The 21,742-nt window shown below is 34.8% G+C and overlaps 1 protein-coding gene and 1 pseudogene across 4 annotated transcripts in view; one reads left to right on the forward strand and one right to left on the reverse strand.

Annotated features, from left to right (window-relative positions):
- Tgap1l12 (GTPase activating protein testicular GAP1 like 12) overlaps positions 1-21,742 on the forward strand; it is a 697,215-nt gene that overhangs the window by 475,630 nt on the left and 199,843 nt on the right. For all 4 annotated transcript variants that reach the window (XR_005500942.2, XM_063282873.1, XM_039103653.2 and 1 more), the window contains exons 23-29: positions 1,692-1,768; positions 3,711-3,774; positions 4,351-4,531; positions 6,666-6,855; positions 7,248-9,062; positions 10,605-10,744; positions 11,520-11,825. The gene's annotated coding sequence lies outside the window, so the exon portion shown is untranslated. The remainder of the gene's footprint in view (positions 1-1,691; positions 1,769-3,710; positions 3,775-4,350; positions 4,532-6,665; positions 6,856-7,247; positions 9,063-10,604; positions 10,745-11,519; positions 11,826-21,742) is intronic.
- Positions 19,432-20,792, reverse strand: LOC134485786 (Golgi apparatus membrane protein TVP23 homolog B-like; annotated as a pseudogene).

Consider the following 21,742-nt stretch of genomic DNA (forward strand, 5'->3'; position numbering starts at 1 on the left):
CCTGGCATTCTCAAGATTGTTTGTATTTCTGGGAGTTCAGCTTTCTCCCCCATGGGATTTGTGTCTGTACTGGACATTTATTGTTGAAGAGATCAAAACAATTTTATGTTAGTAATTTGCAATTATGAAATCAATTGGCAAAATGAAAAAATTATAATCTATTATGAATCAACTTTTAAGCCAAATCGAAAGGATGTATAGTTTTTTCATTTTGTTGTTCTTTTATTGCCTATAGCATATTTTTATTCTGATGTTATATATAAGAACAATAAAAGGACCTCTAACTATTGATGACCATTCATTCTCCCTGATATAGAATTACCTAATTCTTTGCATTTGAAATGCTGTCATGTGACACTTTATACCATCTCTAAATATAATACTTCTCATATTCAATAATGGAGTAACACTGATCATTCAATAACAATTTTCCCCTATACGGGGAAGCGTTAGGGGAGGGGATGGGGGCTTATGGACAGGAAACTGGGAAGGGGAATGACATTTGAAATGTAAGTAAAGAAATGTGTCTAAAAAAATAAAAATAAAAAAAAGAGTAGTTTAAAAAAAACCCAGGCAGCAAGCCAGTAAACAGCATTCCACATGGCCACAGCATCATCTCCTACTTCCAAGTTCCTGCCCTGTTAGAGAACCTAGCTGAATTTCTTCAATGATATGGAACTGTATGCTGAATAAGCACTATTCTCTCCAGGTTGCTCTTGGTGAAGGCATTTTTTATAATTGATTCTTTCTGAGATGTTGGGATTTGTGAAGTGGTTTCCTTTGGTCTTGATTTAAGGTTGTTGTTCCAGATAGTGACGGTACACAGTTGTGCTGTGTGTCTTATGTAAGGAACTGTTTCCTACACACTTAACAATCCTCATCACAGATATCTGATACTATAGAAAATAACTTCCTAAAAATATACTTATCTACTCTCTGTCAGGTTATGTATTAGACTTCCAGGACATCAGTGGTTTCTTCTCAGACTACTATGCTTTGATTTCATGCTATTTTCTTCTTGCTGTCTTCCTAGGTCTCTGGAGCAGTTTCTAAATGTGAGTGGCAGTAGAGAGCTAATAGTACAAGTACCTTATTTTTACCTGGGAGTGTTAAGGAATAGGGTCTTGATTCTAAAATATTCATTTTGGATTCCTAGATCTATCATCATAAAAGTTTTCTACACTCTATATCTGTTTATTATCTAAGTATTTATTAACTCTGATATGATGAGTGTGGTCACTAATTTTAATTTTTATAAAAATAATTTTAGTTGCTTCTCATCCTCATTTCCCTAGAACTGTGAACATGTAGCCCATGAAAGTTAGGCTGTAATGATGGAAGTCTAGTTGGGGAGGAAGCAAACGTCTCTGCTCTCATTTTTAGTGCCCTCCCAGACTGCCTTCTGCCATAATGAAAGAAAAATCAGGATTTTGAGCCTTACCACCCAGGCTTCTCAGTCTCCCTTTAACATACACAACTTGTTATATTCATGTTTGATTTCTCAGTACCAAAGTACTAAATTTTAAGATAAATATGTTACACTAAGTGTCTTCCAGACATATCTTATAGGAAGAAATTAAGAGGCATTGTTACAGATTGTTAATTATAAATAACGATTAGACCATACTAATTTTGTATTCATGAGCTTTCCAGTTTTTTTAATAGGATTTTTTTCTCTGTATGTTCTATAGTCTCTGTATTTGACAGTAACAAACATCGATACGGTGAATGACATAATCAGAAGTTCCTACCAGTGGTGAGAAAACATGTAAGTTACTTTCAGTCTACTTTGAGTTAAAATTGAGTTTTTCTTTTGAGATTCACATATGTGGAAATGTGTAAATACAGAAGAAATTTGATCATGATACATTTACAAATCATATTTTGCAAATGCCTCCTTTCGAAACTAAAGGCATCAAAGACATAATAATAGTCCTCAGGGTGATGCTTTTTCTTAAATTCTTGCCTAGTTTTATGTGAAATGAAACTGATAGCCCAATGGTTTGAGCTATATGTTTAGTTTCACTAGATAATAGACATACATTGTAATAAATTGTGATTAATTTGTCATATGCCCACACCTAATTTAACAGATGCTAATCTTAGATGGAATATTTTCTTCCTTTCTTTTCTTGAAAATTAGACTATATTACCTATTTCTCTGTATGGAGTACATGTTCTGGTGTGTTTATTTTTAACTTTTAATAAACCTTTAATAAAAGTGTCTATATTTCTATGCTCTTTCTGAATACATATCTGTGTGTATCTTTGTCTTTCTACTTTTAAATGTGAATGTGTACCTCTGTGTAACTGTGTGTATCTTCCTCTGTGTGTGTATCCCTGTCTATCACTTTCTGTGAGTTTGTACATTTAGAATCTGCATGTCAGTCTGTCTCTCTGTCTCTATGCTTCTCTGTCTTTCCCTCTATCTGTGTTTTTTTCTTTCTGTCTTATTAGCTCCTTTTTTTGTATCTTGGGATATGGACGGGTGTTTAGCCGGTGAGTCCCCTTGAGTCCTTTTTGTCTGATAGCTTAATACTTAAAACTCTAGAGGTCAATGTCATTGGTTTTAAATATTTGTCTACAAGAAAATAAAATTAATAATTCCAGTTTGAGCCACTCCTGGATAGTGCTCAATATTTCAACAGAATGTTCTATTTAGATGATCATTTAAAATGGATCCATAACACTGTGTGCAGCAAATACGTTCTAGAACTTCCTTTTAGCATTGGGCCTATTTTTCAGGATAGACACATGTCCTTCATCTCCACAGACTGGACATCCCTTAATGAAAGTGAAAGGCTGTTTTGACTCCTATGTACCCTCAAAAACTCTTTTTTTGACTATTTTTTTCACTGTGGCTGAAGTTATCATATCTTTCAAATGTTTCTTTGCTAAACTTATCATAGTCATCGTGAGTATGTGCATCTGTGAGCACTAGGTTGTGTGCTCATGTTAAGTCGATTTTAAATATTCCAGACAGATTCTGCACGGATGTAAGAAATAGAATAGGTCCCCCATTGAAGGAATCAGAGAAAGAACTGGAAGAGCTTGAAGGGGCTCGAGACCCCAAAAGTACAACAATGTCAAGCAACCAGAGCTTCCAGGGACTAAGCCACTACCTAAAGACTATATATGGACTGACCCTGGACTCTGACCCCATAGGTAGCAATGAATATCCTAGTAAGAGCACCAGTGGAAGGGGAAGCCCTGGGTCCTGCTAAGACTGAACCCCCAGTGAACTAGACTATGGGGGGAGGGCGGCAATGGGGGGAGGGTTGGGAGGGGAACACCCATAAGGAAGGGGAGGGGGGAGGGGGATTTTGCCCGGAAACCGGGAAAGGGAATAACACTTGAAATGTATATAAGAAATACTCAAGTTAATAAAAAAAAAAGAATTTAAGTTGAAAAAAAAAAGAAATTTCCTAATAATATTTGTCTTGGGTAGTATTAATGGCTGAATGTAACTTTTTATTTTATTGTGGATCAATAGATCAATGCTCCCTCAGAGAGGAAAGACAAGTTCCCAAATGTTTTCTCCTGAAATCAGTTCCGTTTACTCAAACCTGTGATCAGAAGACATATCATTAATACTGGTCTAAATAATTTCTTTTCTAGAGAGCTACAAATGTTAAGTAAAGGAAATTGCTAGACTCTTCAAGTCTCTGATGTCAGTTTATTTGTGATGGTTGGTACTTTTTATCTTCTAGAACATTGAAGATTATCAGCTGTGGTTCTGTCCTGGCCATGGGAAAGTTCCAAGAGCACTCCAAGGTAATAAATACCAAGGAAATCTAAGGAGGGACTAGCTGACTTGTGTGAATTCTCAATTTTTTATGATTTCATCTTATACTCAAACACCTAAAGAAAAATGACTTAAACATACTTTTATTTATTTAAATCATTTTATTTATTTAAATCATAATCAATAACTTTTATAACCTTCAGATACAAGATAACAGGTCACATGCAATAATCTGTGGTCTGAGAAAAAGAATGATTGAAATTTATTCTATTTGAGAAACAGAATTTTCCTGAAAAGCAAACAAAATAAAACTCTAGACATCTTGTGTCTGTAAAAACAATTTCAAAAAATTATTTGGTGATAATTACAGAAAATCCTCTTAGCTCGAAGAAGAAGGAAGAGGAAGCGGAGGATAGAAGAGGAGAGATAGAGAAGGTAAAGGAGAGAGGAGGATTAGGAGGAGGAGGAGGAGGAAGAGGTGAAGTAGGAAGAAGAAGAGGAGAAATAGGAGGAAGAGGAGAAGTACAACAAAGTATTCTAAATTGTATCAGAAGGGTTGCCCATATTCAGTAACATTAGTTACAATTCATGTATTTTTCTTATAGGGCATGAGTGTCCACATGATATTCTGATGATAAATGTTCCAAAGAACTTCAGTCCACAAGAATTAAGACATCTTACAATGATAATTCCCTACTTCATCTGTTCAAGATATATCTAAAATCTGATGCGCAGGGGCAATTCATCTTAAAGTCCAGAGACTTAGCAGGAAGCCAGCAGCAAAAAGTGAGTCTAACATCTTCCTTCAGGTGGCTTTTCATAGTTCCCATTTTAATTTATCATAAAATATTGTAATATACTATCATTCTCTTGCTAGGGAGAGGGGCACTATAAAAAACAAAAGAAGAATTAAACAATATATTCCAGGTCCACTTTAAGAGAACTCTAAATTCTAATGTGAAGACTAGTCTTGTTTATAGGGAGAACATTTCATTTTTTCCAGGCAGATATTCAACATAAACTGGTATGCCAAGACATTGTGTACACAGATTTTTGTCCCATTAGAATAGCAGGCCTAAGACAAGACAAGTGATTTCATGATTAGAACACAAAATAACTTATGAACTGCATTTTGATAAACTATTACAATGAAAGCTACATAGAAAAATTGTATGTATGGGACTGAAGATAATCTGTTATAGACTTGAATAGAAATCACCTTAAACTTGTAGCCCAGTCTCTAATCTCATTTCAAATCATATAACAAATATTTTTTAGACCTATATCTAGAGTTGAATTGTCACTTAACATAGATATCCTGGAGCTTCTGAAGTTTTCTAAAATTCTTAATCAAATGATACAATACTTTTATATATAATCTTTCCTTACTCTCCTTTTGAAAACCTCCCTCTTACACCTCTTGATTTCTTTTAAATTTTTTCTTTTTATGTTTTATTAATTATTTTATTTACATTTGAAATGTCCCATTCCTGGTCTCACACCAAGAATACCCCACCTCATTGCCCTTCCACTTTGCCTCTAAGAGGGTGCTCCCCAGCCAACTGTTCTTCTCCTATCTCACCCCTCTGGCATCCCCCTTCTCTGCATCATCAAGGCTCCACAGAAACAAGTACGTCCCCTCCTACTGAGGCCAGAAAAGACAGGCATCTGCATCATATCTAGCAGGGGCTGCAAACTGGCAATATATGCTCTTGGTTTGTTGGCGAATATCCTGGTATCCTGGCAACTCTGAGGGGTCCATTTAATCAATACTGTTGATCTTCCTATAGGGTTGTTAGCCCTTTTCCTTCTTTATTCCTTCCCCTAAGTCTTCCATTGGGGACCCAGGGTTCAGTCGGATGGTTGGCTGCAAGTATCTGCATCTGTCTCAGTCAGATGCTGGTAGATCCTCACAAAAGACAGCTGATAGATCCTGTCTGCACACATATCTTTGCATCAGCAATTGTCATAGTTTGGTGTCTATACATGGGATTGATCAGATATTATGGCAATCTCTGGATGGCCTTTCCTTCTGTCTCTGCTCCAGTTTTTGTTTCTGCATTTTCTTTAGACAGAAACAATTCTGAGTAAAAGTTTTGAAATGTGTTTTGGTATATATATATATATATATATATATATATATATATATATTCACAAATATACACACAAACACTGACATCTTTGTCAGCCTATATAATTTTACTTGTGATTTAAGCCCTCATGATTTTGCATTAGATAGCCAGACAGACAATATGTTCAACAATGAGGAAGAGTATTTTTATTGTATTATATGACTAATTTGTTTATTTTAATTTATTTGTTTTAAATAACATATATTAAAATTTTTATTCTGGTCCAATATTCTAAAAGAAAATGTAGAAGGGAAAAAGAAACTTAGATTTCAGTTTTGAATGTAGACTACAGGAAGATGAGTCCCATGTTGGACAAAAATAGTCATGTGTATTTTCTCATGAGGGGGACATGCTGTTATTGTAATAAACTTAACAATGGTTCTTCAAAATGTTGAACAAGAAAACATAGGAAGAAAAGAGCTTCACCATGACATTTGAAAAAATAGAAAATTTCTTAATGTGAATGAAGGGAGAGAGGTTATGAAAATGGATATGACTACTGAAGCAACAGCCTGTATGTAGTTCAGGGAGCTTATTAAACCTATGTATCTAGTATTTCATGATACAGTGTGGAGGTAGAGAGCATCATCTTGCAAGAATTCCCATTGGAGAACACTAGACCATGTCTTAGAGACATCAATAAGATTAAAAACAATGTAGGTTATATGGGAAGAAGGCTATATAAGCACAACAGGATGATCAACTCATTATAACGGACATTTTGCAATTGAAATTTGGTTTCATAAAGGTATATACTATACCACGTAATGATCCTATCTCCTCCTCAGATATAAAGAGAAAACGTCTTAAGAAACAAAGAACTTCTATAACATCGTGGTGGTACAGGGTCTCTGTGCCCCACCCGGACAAAGTATGCACCATCCCAAGAGTTAATGAGGGAGAAAAACTGTTTGGAAGAGAACTTATTTCCATTTATCATGATGGCAACCTGCCATCGGCAGGTTCTCGGCAATTCTGGTATGTATCACATGGTTCTTCTCTGGCTCTCTTAAGACAAATTCCTGCTTCACAAATACCTGACCCCTTCACTTCTATCACAATGTGGAGTAAAAACTGTGTCTCAAATCATTGGTTTTTCAATAGGAAGATGAGAGTGGGCTATTCAGGAACTGTCTATTGGAAAAGTTGGATTTAATCTGATAAAAAGAAATGTTACCTGATCTTAAAGGGTTACCATTAGGGTAGGATTTGTACAAAAATAGACTGAGGCACAAAACTAGCTTGAGGTCCTCTGTGTTCATGCCAGTCTTTGCACGGCACCTGTGCCCACCATTGGTCTTTTTCTCAAGGAGACAATCATGCCCGGTGCTGCATGAAGCCTGACAGGTGTTTCCCTATCTTCTTCTCAGGACATGCTGTTCCTACTAAAAAGGAAAGGGTATACCCACAATCAAGGGTACGTTTACAGTATCTCTGAGTGTAACCTTGTGCCAAACAGAAAAGGACAAATTGGATTCAGAAGAAGAGATAACCAAACAATCTGTTTATGTAGTGGCATGCATCTTTAAGGTAGGGAAAGTCCTTCCATCATCCATCCTCAGGATTTCTCTGAGTCTATGGGAGTAGTGTTCTTCCTTTTGCATTCCCTTGAGTGACAGTAAATAGGTATGAGATAAATCTGGTAAGCTCAAATCTCCACTGTTAGTGTTAATAACTTGAATGATGTTTTGCTTAGGAATTTTTTAAGCAATGCTATTCTTGGGCTATCAAAGGTGAACCCTACCCTCATTTCTCGGAGACCCAATCTCAAAGCAAATGTTACTATACTCCGGTGTACAATCTTTCTGATTCTCTTTACACCTGTTTGGAGACCACAGTTCGGGACTTAGTATGTGTATGTACAAACTGAGGCTCAGTGTCACAAGGTATTTTTTTCTTTGGAACTTGAATAGCTGTAGTTTTTAATAGTAGTCTCCATCCATTGCAAAGAGAACATTTTTGATGGGTCAGGGCTATATTATCTGTGAATATTAAGTTAAATATTTATAATAGAGTTAGGAGTCACACTTGTTTAGTGAAATAGGGGCAGGACGTTCTCTAAGAACCAGACCACATGTGCCTCCATGCTTCCAGTACCAGACATGGCTTTGTGCTCCTGAGAAATCAGATAAGAGTTCCTATGGTTGTCTTTGTTGTGGTTACCATAATGGTATGTTTCTATCATTTAAAAAGCGTATTTAAGCTGAAGTATTGATCACGTATATGTGTTAGTTTGCTCAGCCGTCCACTAGCGGAATGCTGATCTAAGAAAAGGTTTTTCTATAGTCAAAATAAATCTGAAAATCTACGCTTTGATTTCTGGTTTAAATTGATGAAACTTACTGGACATATATTTCAGGGAATGTTCTACTTAGGGGAAATTTTGGGAGCTGTGAAGAAAATTGGAACTAAACTGAAATTTACAGAAGAATGTACTTTGAACAATTTTCATGATTAAATTTTTCCACAAAATATTTTTCCTCCCTTTATAAGAACTTCCTACAAAACATTGAAGGAATTCTGATGACTTCAGAACTCTATGATGAGTGGATTGTTGTAACCAAAAAGGTCAATGACTACGAGAAATTAGACACAGTGCAGAGGTAATTGTTGGCAAACTGTGTGAACAACATCAACAAAATAGAAGTAGTATTTGCTTACACACACTAGAAATAATATATCACAGAAATATTTACTAAAAACATTGACAGGTAGCAAAAGGTTTCAATTGTTCACAAACACACAAGACACTTTCAAAAGAGAAGTGTGAGTTACAGTGGGAATTAGAGTAGCCCTGGCTTATTATCCTACTGCCACATTCCAATTAGATTTGTCTTTTTTTCTGAATTGGATAAATATTTCAAGTAATAATTTGAGTAAAAATTCTTTCATTTTATTTTCAGAGCATCCAGCAATCGATCCAATTACTCTGTTCCTTTCATTCATATTTAGAAATTGAGTATACTTGTTTCAAAATAACTGTCTCTGTGTTCAGTCTTTTAGAAAAACTGTCAACTGCAAATGCTGCTATTCTGAGGCAACCTTTTCGAATATTATATGAAATTAAAAGTAATTCTTCTGTTAATGAAATGTCTTCTTACCATCTATCTGTTTGGATAGCCCCATGTCTCTCATTCATGCCCAGCTCTTCCAATAATGGAGGGACAAATGATATTGCCAAAAAGGTAATTAGATACGAACTTCATGCCTAGCTTTGATAAGCCTTTACAATGAGACAGGAAAACAGGAATATCCTGAGAAAATGGGTTATTTTGTTGTTGTTATTGTTGATTGTTTTGTTTTTGTTTCATTGTGTAAATTAAGTACAGCTTTGAAATGTGTTCCTCTGGAGAGGAGGAATCATTGGTGCATTTCAAGTAAAATATAAATGGGTATTTGAGTGCATGGATTCAGTTAATATCATTGTCTTTTAGATTATCCTTAGACTCACCGATGAGAACAAATACTGTGAAATGATATAAAAATTATTAATAATCCTGGGTACTGGGTTCAGCAATCAAGACTTAATTCTGATATAATCAATACAGAATGTGTGAAATTCTACTTGTTTTCAAGTGGGTTTTCCCAACAAAACAAAGTCATTGCAAATTTGGATTGTTTTTATCAGATATGGTCATATTTTTAGCCTTCAAGACTAATAAGTGAAATGGGGTTTGCAACAAGGCAAAATGACAGAGACCTTCTGTGTTTGTCCTATTTCGTCGCAGATTTCTCTGGTAAAATTTATAATTGAAAACTCTCCAAAAATATTCAGAGAGAACTTGGTTTTAGTTTGGTATGAAACATCATTCTTTTATACTCCCAGAGTAAAGTCTTCATATTCCCAGAATATGCCAACAAACATCAGAAACATGAAGGAAACTGAACATGGGCTAGGTATTATCCTATTGTTAGAATTTGCCTCCAAATTTTAGAACCTCTTTCCACTGGTCCTTAGTTATGTTAGAGGTTAATCCCAGAAATGAGACTAAGCAATTAATTAAGAATATGTGAAGAAATGATAATTACAGCGATATATTGAGTCTTAACATAGATTCTTAAAATAAAGAGAATATCAACTCAATAGCAAATTGGATTTTGTCTATGTAACAGCTCTGGTTGTCATGGATCTTGCTTTGTGTACCTAGCTGACATCAAGTTTAGAGAGATCCTCTTGGCTCTGCTCCCTGTGATCTGGGAATAATGGCATGTGCCACCATGCTAGGCTCTTAGGAAAATCTGAAAATATAACATAATGTACACATAGGTTATCAGAGTCACTGTGATCTCAGATTTGAGCTCACAATGACACTACGATCTCAGATTTGAGCTCACAGATCAGTGGAGAACGACAAGGACTATAACAGTAATTTGGTCAGGCAAATTGTTCTGTGAAGGACAGACACAGTTGTTAAATTCACTGTTTCCCATGACAGTTAGAAAGTCACCCAGGGGGACTAAGAGACTGGTACTATATGACTGCTTGATTCTGATACCTTTATGCATAGCTTTCAAGGCAAACACAAGAACTTATTCTTTATACAGTAGTATGGGCCATATAGAACTATATATCCAGGGCCTTATGAAGCAAAATTGTTATAAATGTTACAGTATTAATTAGTTATTTTCTGTGTGTTTGTGTTATTGCAAAAGTCATGCACACTATAAATGAAAAGGGTGTGTTCAGGTTGAGTGAGTTCAGTTACACCAATGTTTTCCCTTCTTAGATTCAGAGAAACATGAAGGCAATGTATATACCAACCCACCAGTACCTTCTCAAAATCCACCACAACCAACAAAGAAATGTTTGTTTGGGAAATCTCTTATGAGTATTTTTGAAGACAAAAAGTTGCCTGGTTCAATATTTGTGAGTATCATTTTGGGTTTCTGCAGCACCTTTGTTCTAAGAAAGTTATTTAATCAAACTGATGAAGGTTTAGATAATCTATCCATGAGGTTAAGATCAATTTTAAATAGAAATATGTTCCATTGAAGTATGAATCACTTAATTGAAAGAAATTGAAAATAAGAAAAAGAAATAGTATTCTCATGTTTTACGCTGATTGTATCAAAGATCCTAACCCACCAACCTATTGGAAGAAATGGGTCTATGGAAGTGCCCCACTGATGACACAACTGTAAACTCTTCCAGGTTCATTATGGCTCCATGTCACTCTGGATTCAATCCCTTAATATCATTGCTTCTGAGATTTCTCCATCTATTATAATTAAACATATCTGTAGAGTTTATGTCATCAATAAATTAGATATACATATTGTTTTTTGCTATATATTAACATCTTTTGTCACAGAGGACTATATTTAAATGCCACCTAATATGGCTTAATCTATTTTCATTAGTTACTAAACGTCTTTTTTGTGTCCAGCATCTATTTTAGCATTGTCACTATGCTAGGAATTTATGCTGAGTGAACAACTTTATCATGTCAGACACATGAGCAGAACTGCCCATTTCTTAGGTATTTTAGAGCAGAATTTTCTGGTAACCATGTTTGTGATCATGTAATCAAATGAAAATAGAGAAAATATGAAATAAATCTGTGTATGGTAGTCATTTTTACAGAGTAAAATTATAGGAGAACGATTTAAATATGCGTGGGTTCTTATGACAACATCTTTAGAAAAAGTTAAAAATAAGAAGTGGACAGACAGCCGCCAGTATCCATGATTCTGGACCGTGCCCAGGACCGAACTGAACCGGCCAAACAGCTCCCTGCACCCGAATCCAGTGGAAGAGAAAGCTGGACCCTCAGAAGCGTGGACACTCCTGAGAAGTCAGAGGAGACTACCCTCTACTCACAGTGCAGACCCAAGAGGGAACTGCATAGTGCCAACTGTGCCCGCTGGGTGCAAGGACCTAGGAGCAATCAGGGGCAGGACCCATTGACGACATCTCCAGAATATCGCTGACACACCTGAGAACAGAGGTACGACCCATATATATATATATATATATATATATATATATATATATATATATATATTGATTCAAAGACTTATTGGCTTACCATTGCACATAAGAGTTTATAAACATTTAAAAGTGGAATAAAGAAATTAGTTATTTACTCTCCCATGAGCCTATGTGAAGCTTTGCTGTATTCGTTAAGTTGTTCTAAGTACAACTTAGGCTTTTGTTCATGAGACACATGGTTCTGCATTTCTAACCATTTTTTACAAGAATGAAATTTATTAATACATTTCATTAATAATTTTAGGATTAAATAAATAGTTAAATAACCTTTAAATAAAGCATATGCCACCTATCTTTCTATTCTAATTAAATCTGTCAATATATCAACCTATTTATGTATCTATTCATCTATCTATTATTTAACTAGGTATCTAACTTATCTATTACCTATCATCATTTATCATGTATCAATCTATATGTATCTATTGTCAATTTTTCCATCTTTCTTTTATCATCACCTGTTAATCATTTATCTGCTTATCTATTATCTATTATCTATGATCTAAGTATAATCTATGTATCATCTATCTATCTACCATCATACTATCTACATAATATTTATCTATCTATCTATCTATCTATCTATCTATCTATCTATCCATCCACCCACTTATTTGACATCTACTTATTTATCTACCTGTGTATCATCAACTACTGTGACATTATTTCTTGTTGCTGATGTCATTGTAAAAGATACTAGATTTGATATACCTCAAAAGAACTCCCAGGAATAAAGGTTTTTTCTTTCTCTTAATTTCACTTTCTTTGAAGCAAATTATCGAAACTTGCAGTTTTGCTCCATTAGGGCACTACAGATTAAAAAATCGCATTGAAATGGAGTGATATTTCATAACATTTTGTCACCATTTACTTTCTGTGCCTAATTCTAATTGCTTAATTGACCTGGAAATATCCTCTTCTTAGTATGAGCAAAATCTGCATCTTAGTCAGTGTTTGTTTAATTATCCAAAAGAGAAGAACAATGACAAAATACTATTTGATCAAAAGGATTAGTGAATGATTACATACTCATGAATAAATAAATGTAATGACTAAACTTTTCTATTTCACATTTGGAAAACTACACTATATTGTTTTTTTCCCATTAGTAACTTTTAAAAAATTATATAACACAGAAATACGATAAGAACCAGGAGGAATTTGTCTACGTGAACTCTGTTTTTTGTTTCCTTCCTTCCTTCCTTCCCTCCTTCCTTCCTTTTTTCCTTTTTTCCTTCCCTCCTGTTTCAGTAAAAATATATTTTTTTAGAATATTTTACAAATAGTATTGTAATTATTTTTATTTTTATACTAAATTGTGTTACTCGTGATAGCCAAAAAAGGGTGTATGTTTGAGCATTTGTAGCAGGATATTTTTCAATGTCAATTGTGTAGTTTTACAGTCCATATTAGATTGCTGATAGATTGTAGATGCTGATAGATTGTAGATTGTGAAGGATATTTAAATAGTAAGGACATAGTTGACACTAATGCTTCCATTTTCATTCTCTAATTTTACCTGTCGTAATTTTTAATTCTTTTTTTTACATATTAATGTTAACCTCATCACTGCCTGCCTCCAGATCACCCCCTTCCACAATCATTCCTTCAATCCTTCTCCCCTTTTCCTCTAAGTGGGTGGGAGCCTTCCAGTCTCTTCCAGACTAGGCACTTCATCTCCCACTAAGGTCAGACAAAGGCAGGCAGGCTAGAAGCATATATTGCACTTAAAGGCAACAGCCCATTCCAGTTATTTGTGACCCATTTGAAGATCAAGTAGCATATCTGCTACGTATGTGCAGAGAGGCCTACATCAAGCCTACGTATGTTCTTTGGTTGGTAGTTCAGACTCTGAAAACACCATGGCTTTAAGTTCATTCTGCTGGTCTTCCTGTGGAATTTCTATACCTTAGAAGCTGCAACCCTTCTGCATATTCTATCAGGACAGTTTTGTATGCTTTTAACACTTGGCTAATTCCTTATGAGTCATGTTAAAATTCTTGTAGCAAGTATCTTGGATAATAACAATTCAGACTAGGGCAAGAATGAAAAAGAGTTTCTTTTAAATAGTCTACCAAGTGCTTAAAAATCAGGACTAACTAGTTATCTGTTTTCTCTAGTCAACATAAGAACTCATGATATTGGTCATCATAAGGACTTTAGTATAGATCCACAATGTATGAAATCAATGTATAATAATTCCTGTCTGCCACCAAGAATTGTGTAAGGGGTTGAATATAGAACAGGCATATCCCTATAGATCATGTACCAACCAACATAGTCTTCTCAGTGACCTTTTGGCTCTGGGAGGAAATCTATCTTACAAAGTAAACTGGAAGTGATTTATGAAGATAACCAATGCCAAGCTTGTGCCTACACACACACACACACACACACACACACACACACACACAAACACACAGAGAGAGAGAGAGACAGAGAGAGAGAGAGAGAGAGAGAGAGAGAGACAGACAGACAGACAGACAGACACGAATATATTTGGATAACAAACAAACAAAAACATTCATATAAACATAATAACACATTTCTAAGAGGATAACCAAGCTTCATAATTCTAAGACATAACAAATGAGAAATATTGAACATCGAATATTCTCTTCTTAATCCTCACGTGTACTTGTATACATATCAATTCTATTTTCTTCATTATTGAGTTATGTCATTCACAAAAATTATGTGAATTAGTTTCCTATTAACACAATGCACATAAATACGATATATGATATCTATGATTTAGTAAGAGTCAGAACAGACAGTATAGTCAAAATGATACATTGGTCAATGCTGTTATATAAATGCACCAAATGAATACACATGGTATGCACTCACTGATAAGTGGATATTAGCCCAAAAGCTCAGAATATTCAAGATACAATTCACAGATCACATGAAACTCAAAAAGAAGGAAGATGATACTGTGGGTGTTTCAGTCACTCTTAGAAGAGGGAACAAAATAGTCAAGGGAGGAAATATGGAGACAAAGTATGAAGCAGGAACTGAAGGAAAGGTCATCCAGAGACTGTTCTACCTAGGAATCCATCCCATGTACAGACACCAAACCCAGACACTATTGGGGATGCCAAGAAATGCATTCCGACAGGAAGCGGTCTCCTGAAAGACTCTGCCAGATTCTGACAAATACAGAGGCAGATGTTTGCAGCCAACCATTGGACTGAGCATGGGTACCCCAATGGAGGAGGGAAGGCAAGAACTGAAGGAGTTGAAGGGGTTTGCTACCCCTTAGGAAGAACAATATCAACCAACCAGACCCCTCAGTGTCCCAAGGACTAAACCCCCAACCAAAGAGTACAATGGAGGGACCAATGGCTCCAGTTGCATATGTAGCAGAGGATGGCCTGTTGGGCATCAGTGGTAGGAAAGGCCGTTGGTCCCAAGAAGGCTCGATGTCCCACGATAGGGGAATATCATGACCGGGAGGCAGGAGGGAGTGGGTGAGTGGGTGAGTGGGTAAGTGGGTGAGTGGGTAAGTGGGTGAGTGGATGAGGGAGCACCCTCATAGAGGAAGACAGTGAGGAAATGGGATGGGGGGTTTCCTGAGGGGAAACCAGGAAAGGGGATAACGTTTGAAATGTAAATTTAAATAAATACAACAAAAATAGAAAAAATATTTTCAGTTTGAATGATTTAAGAGATGTGCATAGGTCATAAAAGATCCATGCTCATGACAAGTCATGTTCACAGAATATATGACCTTAGTATTTCCAATGTTTCGACCAAGAGCAGTATTTTTAGTTGTGTTGTTGTTTAGAAGTTACTATTCCAAAAGTATTATGTTATGTCGGCTGAAATATTATAAGAACCCACAATATGACCTCTCCATCAATATTTAGGTGTCTTGTATATTCTCTGACAATTCACTTCATTCTTGTTTTGTTTTGTTTTGTGTTGTTGAGACAGTATCAGACAGGCAAGTCTTTCTCTCAATTTGTTATGTAGACAAAGATGTTTTCTACACAGAGTTCACCTTGCTCTATCTCCTATGTCCTAGGATTATAGGAACAAGACATTAAGAGTTTCTAATATGAGCAAGATTTTGCAATAATATTTTTATGGAAAAATAAAAAGTTAAACATTTCCTTTCATATTATTTAAAATCAGATTTATATTTTTTAAGGACTTATCATCATGTTTCATTTGTGAAGCTATACAACTATTTAACAATTGTCCCATATTCAAGGAGTGTATCCTTTAAATCAGATATACAAAAAAAGGCATTTAAGAACTTTATGTAGTGGCAAACCAATTCTTGTTTGAATTTTTCACACTATCCAGATTTCCCTGAGCATATTTCCAGTTGGATTTTGCATGGTTTTACCATCACTATTGGAATTTCGTGTGTAGTGATAGGTGACTTTAAATATGTTTTCACAAATATTTATATAATTCATCTTTTTCTTGCATGTGAATAGAGTGAATAGGAACAAGTGGAAGCAGAGGCACCTCTACCTGAGAGCTAAAGGGTGCTGAGAGGGAACAGGAATATAACAGAGGGAACGTGGTTCGTGTTCTCAATAGTCTCTACTGAACTTGAAGAGTGTGGTGGTTTCTTTCAAGAAGACCAGCACAAATAAACGTGCATAATAACAATCAGTAATATGAAAGTGATCTCTTGGAATTCCAAGTTATCGGTGTGGGTGTAATCTCCTCTGGTTGCATCTATCAGGAGGAGAGGGGATACAAAGCAGGGAAACTCAGGATTGAACAATTACAGGATAGTACCCGATACAATTTTAAGAGAAAATTAGATGTATGTTCAGCCTATAGTATTTGTGACATTGTGATGAGTAACATTAGCAGTATCATTTATGCCTGAGAATATAATTGTGGAATTTTCAAAACTATTTAGAGTAGAAAAAAATGATCAACCTAGCTCAATGCACAACACGAAGAAAGATAATTTGCATTGCTTATGAATGGTTTTTATAGAAAATGAGCTTTTAAAAGTGATACCTAGTTCAAAATGAAATCCTCACTAATCTGACCTTACTTGTCCATAGGCCAAAGTAAGAATATTAATTGACTTTGTATATTGTATCTTTACTGTGCATGTTACAGTTAACATTGGAGTAAATTTAACAATTGAAAGGTATTTAATGAAAAATGTTACAGAATGTATTGCATATATTTCACTAGGAATTTATTTTCTTTCTTTTTTATAATTTTATTTTTCTTGTAATTTTTATGTATTTATATTTCCAAGGTTATCCCCTTTCTCCCCCTCTACTATACTTCCTCCTCCCTCCCCTTGCTTCTATGAGCATGCTCCCATTCCCACCCACCCACTCCAACCTCAGTGCCCTGGCATTACCCTACATTGGGGGAAACAAGCCTTCATAGGACCAAGGGCTTTTCTAATATTTTTATAAAAAGACAAAAAGCTTTATTAGGCTTAAGGAAACACATGTTCTTACTTAAATCTCATATTAGTATCTCAAGTGGAAACGTCAACAAGATATTTGGATTTAAATATTTACATACTAAATATCCTGTAGGAGTTATTAAAGTTTAACCTGACAAGAAATGCAAAGTGCTTCAGGTAGTTCTCAACTACCCTGAAGAACTATTAGAAAGGGTATACTTTATGCCTGAATTTTTTTCCTAGATAATTTGTGTCTCTTATGGGAGGAGAGTGAGCCTAACATTTAGAACTTCATTTAAGATGTCTGTGAATGTACAATCAGTTATATGTATTATATAACACATATGTTCTTCTATGTGTTCTGTAAACACAGTTACATCTATTTTAGGCAAATAAAAACTAAAAACAACTTTATATCCTCTCAAAAAAAAACCTTTAAACCTTAGTATCTCTTTTTCTTTTTCCTCCACAATTAAGACTCCCTCTCCCATTTTTCCTTCCCACCTTCACATCACTTAGAGCCTGCCATTGCCCAGTCCTGCGGCTCTCATCCAATTCATGGGACCTTTATCCTCTCTCACTTTCTGTAGTTACTCTGGGTTATATGTCAAGGAAGTGATAGTAATTACACGGTATATTTATGTTTTAGTATATTTTAGGGTTACCTTCACTGATTCCCAGAATCACTTCAGGGTTCAGATCTATAGTCCATCTCTTCAATGAGACAGTTGATTTTTTTCTGAATATTAAATATTTGTAGCTAGTGTTACCACCATTTGAATGTAAGAAAATTCAGGCTTTTTCTGTTTTTTTTTTTCTTTTTTAATAGTTTGCTGTGGTCAGTGTCCTAATTTTATTCATATTTACAAGATAAAAAATTAGTGCTGGCAGTATGATTCAGTGGTGAGAATAAATCACACTTAACATCCTGGGGTTGATTCCCAGAAGCAGTAAGTCAGAAAGTGAAAAATAATTCCTTTTATTTATGCTCAGATCTCCATATACCTGCCAATACATGCCAGTATGTACACAAACACACACATACAGACACACACACAAGCACATACTCATATTATTCCCTCCAAAATTAATCGAGAGTCCAGATAAAACATTTCTATCTTGCTCTACCAAAAACTTTATAGATTTTATGTTTTCATTTTTATCTTTATACATGCAAAGTGTATCCTATTCATGACTTTGATATAAATATAATGACAAAACTTTCAGTCAAATACTATGTATAGAGATTTTATGTCTGTCTAGAGATTTCAGAAGTTAGAAGAAGCATTAGTTTAATCCACAGATTCTTGCACAGAGGAACTAAACATTTTCTACATAGGTAAATTAAAGAGACAGAACAATTACAGAACTGATTCAGGTTAAACAAATTTCTCTGTCATTTCTTCTGCTAGAAGACTAAAATTATCCATTAGTGTAATTTTGTCAAAAAATACAAACACCTAAATCAAATAAATTTAAATACTCTTTAAGTTAATAGAGATTTTTCATTGACTATGCAACTGTCAATTAAAATTGATTTACAATTTTGAAGCATATTTTCTAAGTAAATTATACTTTCTGTGAAATAGCTATATGTATGCTAATTGCCTGTGACAATTGTCAGGAACACAGCATACACACACACACACACACACACACACACACATTTCCTAAAAGTAATATTTTTTCATTATTTCTTTATTATTTTTTATTTTATAATATGTTTTTAATCAAAATAGAACTACATCATTTTCCCTTCCTAATTCCCAAAATCCAGTCCCTACCAGATTTCCTATCTTTCACAAAGCAATTTTTTTTGTTGTTTGTGAGCATATGGACTCAGAATTGATAACTCTCCATTTGACAACCAACTAGAGGTAATCCTTGGCTTTGTGATATCCTTTAAATGTTATTAATATTTAGAAATGCACTGTAATTAGTGTATATCAACTTGAAACAATTTCAAGCATTCTAAAATCAACAAAGATTCCTGGACCCCTGCTGTCATTGGAGAAGGGACATACTCTCTAATTCTTTTCCTTTTACCTTTCTTCAAATACTATATGCTTTCTTTTACTTCCATCAACACTGAGCTATGAATCATAAGCCTTCTACAATGTAAACAGAATTCTTGAAATTACAAATTAGACATACGTAAAACTTACCCTAATGAACAACTAAAAAGATAAAGACATAGTTACAATGAACCACAATTTGGACATGAAAAAGTCTTAAATCATAGTTACTTTGTGAAAGGGATTCGCCATAGCAACTTTTATCAAGTGTGAAAGATAATAATGAACTCACAATTGGTGATGGTAAATTCAGACTTTTAGTTATGAAATAAACTCTTGTTCAGTAATATTAGTTAAAAATCTTGATGGAAGAAAATGTTGTCCCCTGATAGATCTTTTGCAAACTAAGAAATACAAAAGGTTCTAATTAGTAAACACAGGGCAGATGCAGGAATTCCTGAGAAAATGAAAGAATAAAGTCAAAAAGAAAGGATAAATGCTTGGTAAGAGAATGATAAGCCAAGTTCTCCTTCCCAAAGTCTTTGTTCATCCACATTGCCCTTTAGAAAAGTACTTTGTAGCTCTCTCCATGTTTGACGAGTTAATCTTCCTCTAAATCTAATGCTTCTGCATAAAAGAGCATGAGACTTTATCCTGGTCCAAAGAGATTGTGGAGAAAATCCGTCCTTTTGCACCCCTGACTTTAATCTTAGATATTTTCTCCTGGAACAGCGGCTTCTCATACATTTTTAAAAATCAGGATAAACCATTGGGCTTAGTATATTAAGGGTAGCAAGACTTCTTCCACACATGAACCTGAAGACTGATTTGTTAATATCTGCTGATGATCTGTAGTGAGGTAGTGAAAAAGACACCAGCAAATATCAGCAACCCGGGTACTTTTCTCTAGTTTTTCTCTGTCTGTAAACATTCGTTTATGCATATAACTTAATACCTTCTCATTTTCATCTGGTGTTAATAAGATAAATTTACTGATCAGGTAAAATTTATATACTAATATATACAAAATACAAATGTAAACACATCTAAATAAATAAACACATCGGGGTTGGGGATTTAGCTCAAAGGCAAAGATCACCCACAGGACTGGGTAGGCGATGGGTCCTAACCAAAAGATTCTCGACTTGGCCTCAGAAATGGTTTTGTTGTCTTGAGGAGTTGACTTTCTGAACTCAAACACCCAGTGGCTCTTTCCATCCTTGTCGATTCCACCAACGTAGGTCAACCATTAGTCTACCGGTGACATTCTTCACTGCCCAAAAGTCATATGACAGCAGAAAGATAATTGTCACCATGCAGTCAATAAAGCTCCTGCTGAGCAGCTCGCAGAGGAGATAGACCACAACTGCACTGACTCGGAAGAAAGGTGGAAGAAGGACGCCACGGGGTGTCTGATTTTGGATTTTCTTGGTCTACTGGTTGTCTCCTCTTCTGCATCAAACAGTGAGACATCTTCAGCGTTGTTATTACTGTCCTGCGACAACATCTCTGTGCTTCATTTAATGATAGTTATTCTTGCCCTAGATTTGTAGGATCATGTTTGTGAATTTATTATGAGATATCAATGTTTTTATAAAGCATCCATGAGAAATATTCACAAAGTATAAAAAACTGATCTGTTTCTTAACAACATTCTTCAGCATTATCAAAGAATGTAATAAAATAAATAAATAACAGTTAATTTTTAACAATTTCAAGACTTTTTTATGAACCATTGGTATAAAATAAAATCATTAGATGTAGATGCTTCTGTGAGTCTGTGCTTAGAAGGACTTAAAGATATTACCAGAAAACTAGATCGGATACTTAATTATAGCCGAGTGGCCAGATATAAAATCATTCTTTAAAAGTCAGTAATTTCTTTGTAGAGAAGTCTAAACACAGAAAAAGGTAAGGAGAGCATTTCTATTCATAGTAGTATAAAATAGCAACTGTTAGTAAGCCTAGAAAGATAGTTTAAAGAATCTGAAACTGAAAAAATTAAAATATTGAAGGAAGACATTGAATGAATTACTAGAATATACCAAGACTTTCCATATTCATAAGCAGTATATGTTTACAACAATTGATGAATAAAGGAAACATGGATACTTAACAGACACAGCAGAAATGAATTCATGATATTTGCAGGAAATTGAATAAAGCCAGAAATCACTATTTTAATCAATATAAGCTAGACTCAGAAAGTCAAATAAACACATGCTATTCTTTATATATGAAATCCAGATTTAAATAAATACATTTATAGTGTGCATATCCAAAAGAGACCAGGGAGGAAGAATGGTTATTTGGGAAAGATGGTGATGTATATTAAAGACCAGAGGAAAATAGATACACCAGTGAAAAAAGGAATAATTTAAATAATCCTTTAAGTAAAAGTACAATGAAAACTATGCATGAACATGCCATAATTTAATTCATCAACTTAATGCTAAC

The sequence above is a fragment of the Rattus norvegicus genome, chromosome 2, assembly GCF_036323735.1.
Source record: "Rattus norvegicus strain BN/NHsdMcwi chromosome 2, GRCr8, whole genome shotgun sequence".
NCBI lineage: Eukaryota > Metazoa > Chordata > Mammalia > Rodentia > Muridae > Rattus > Rattus norvegicus.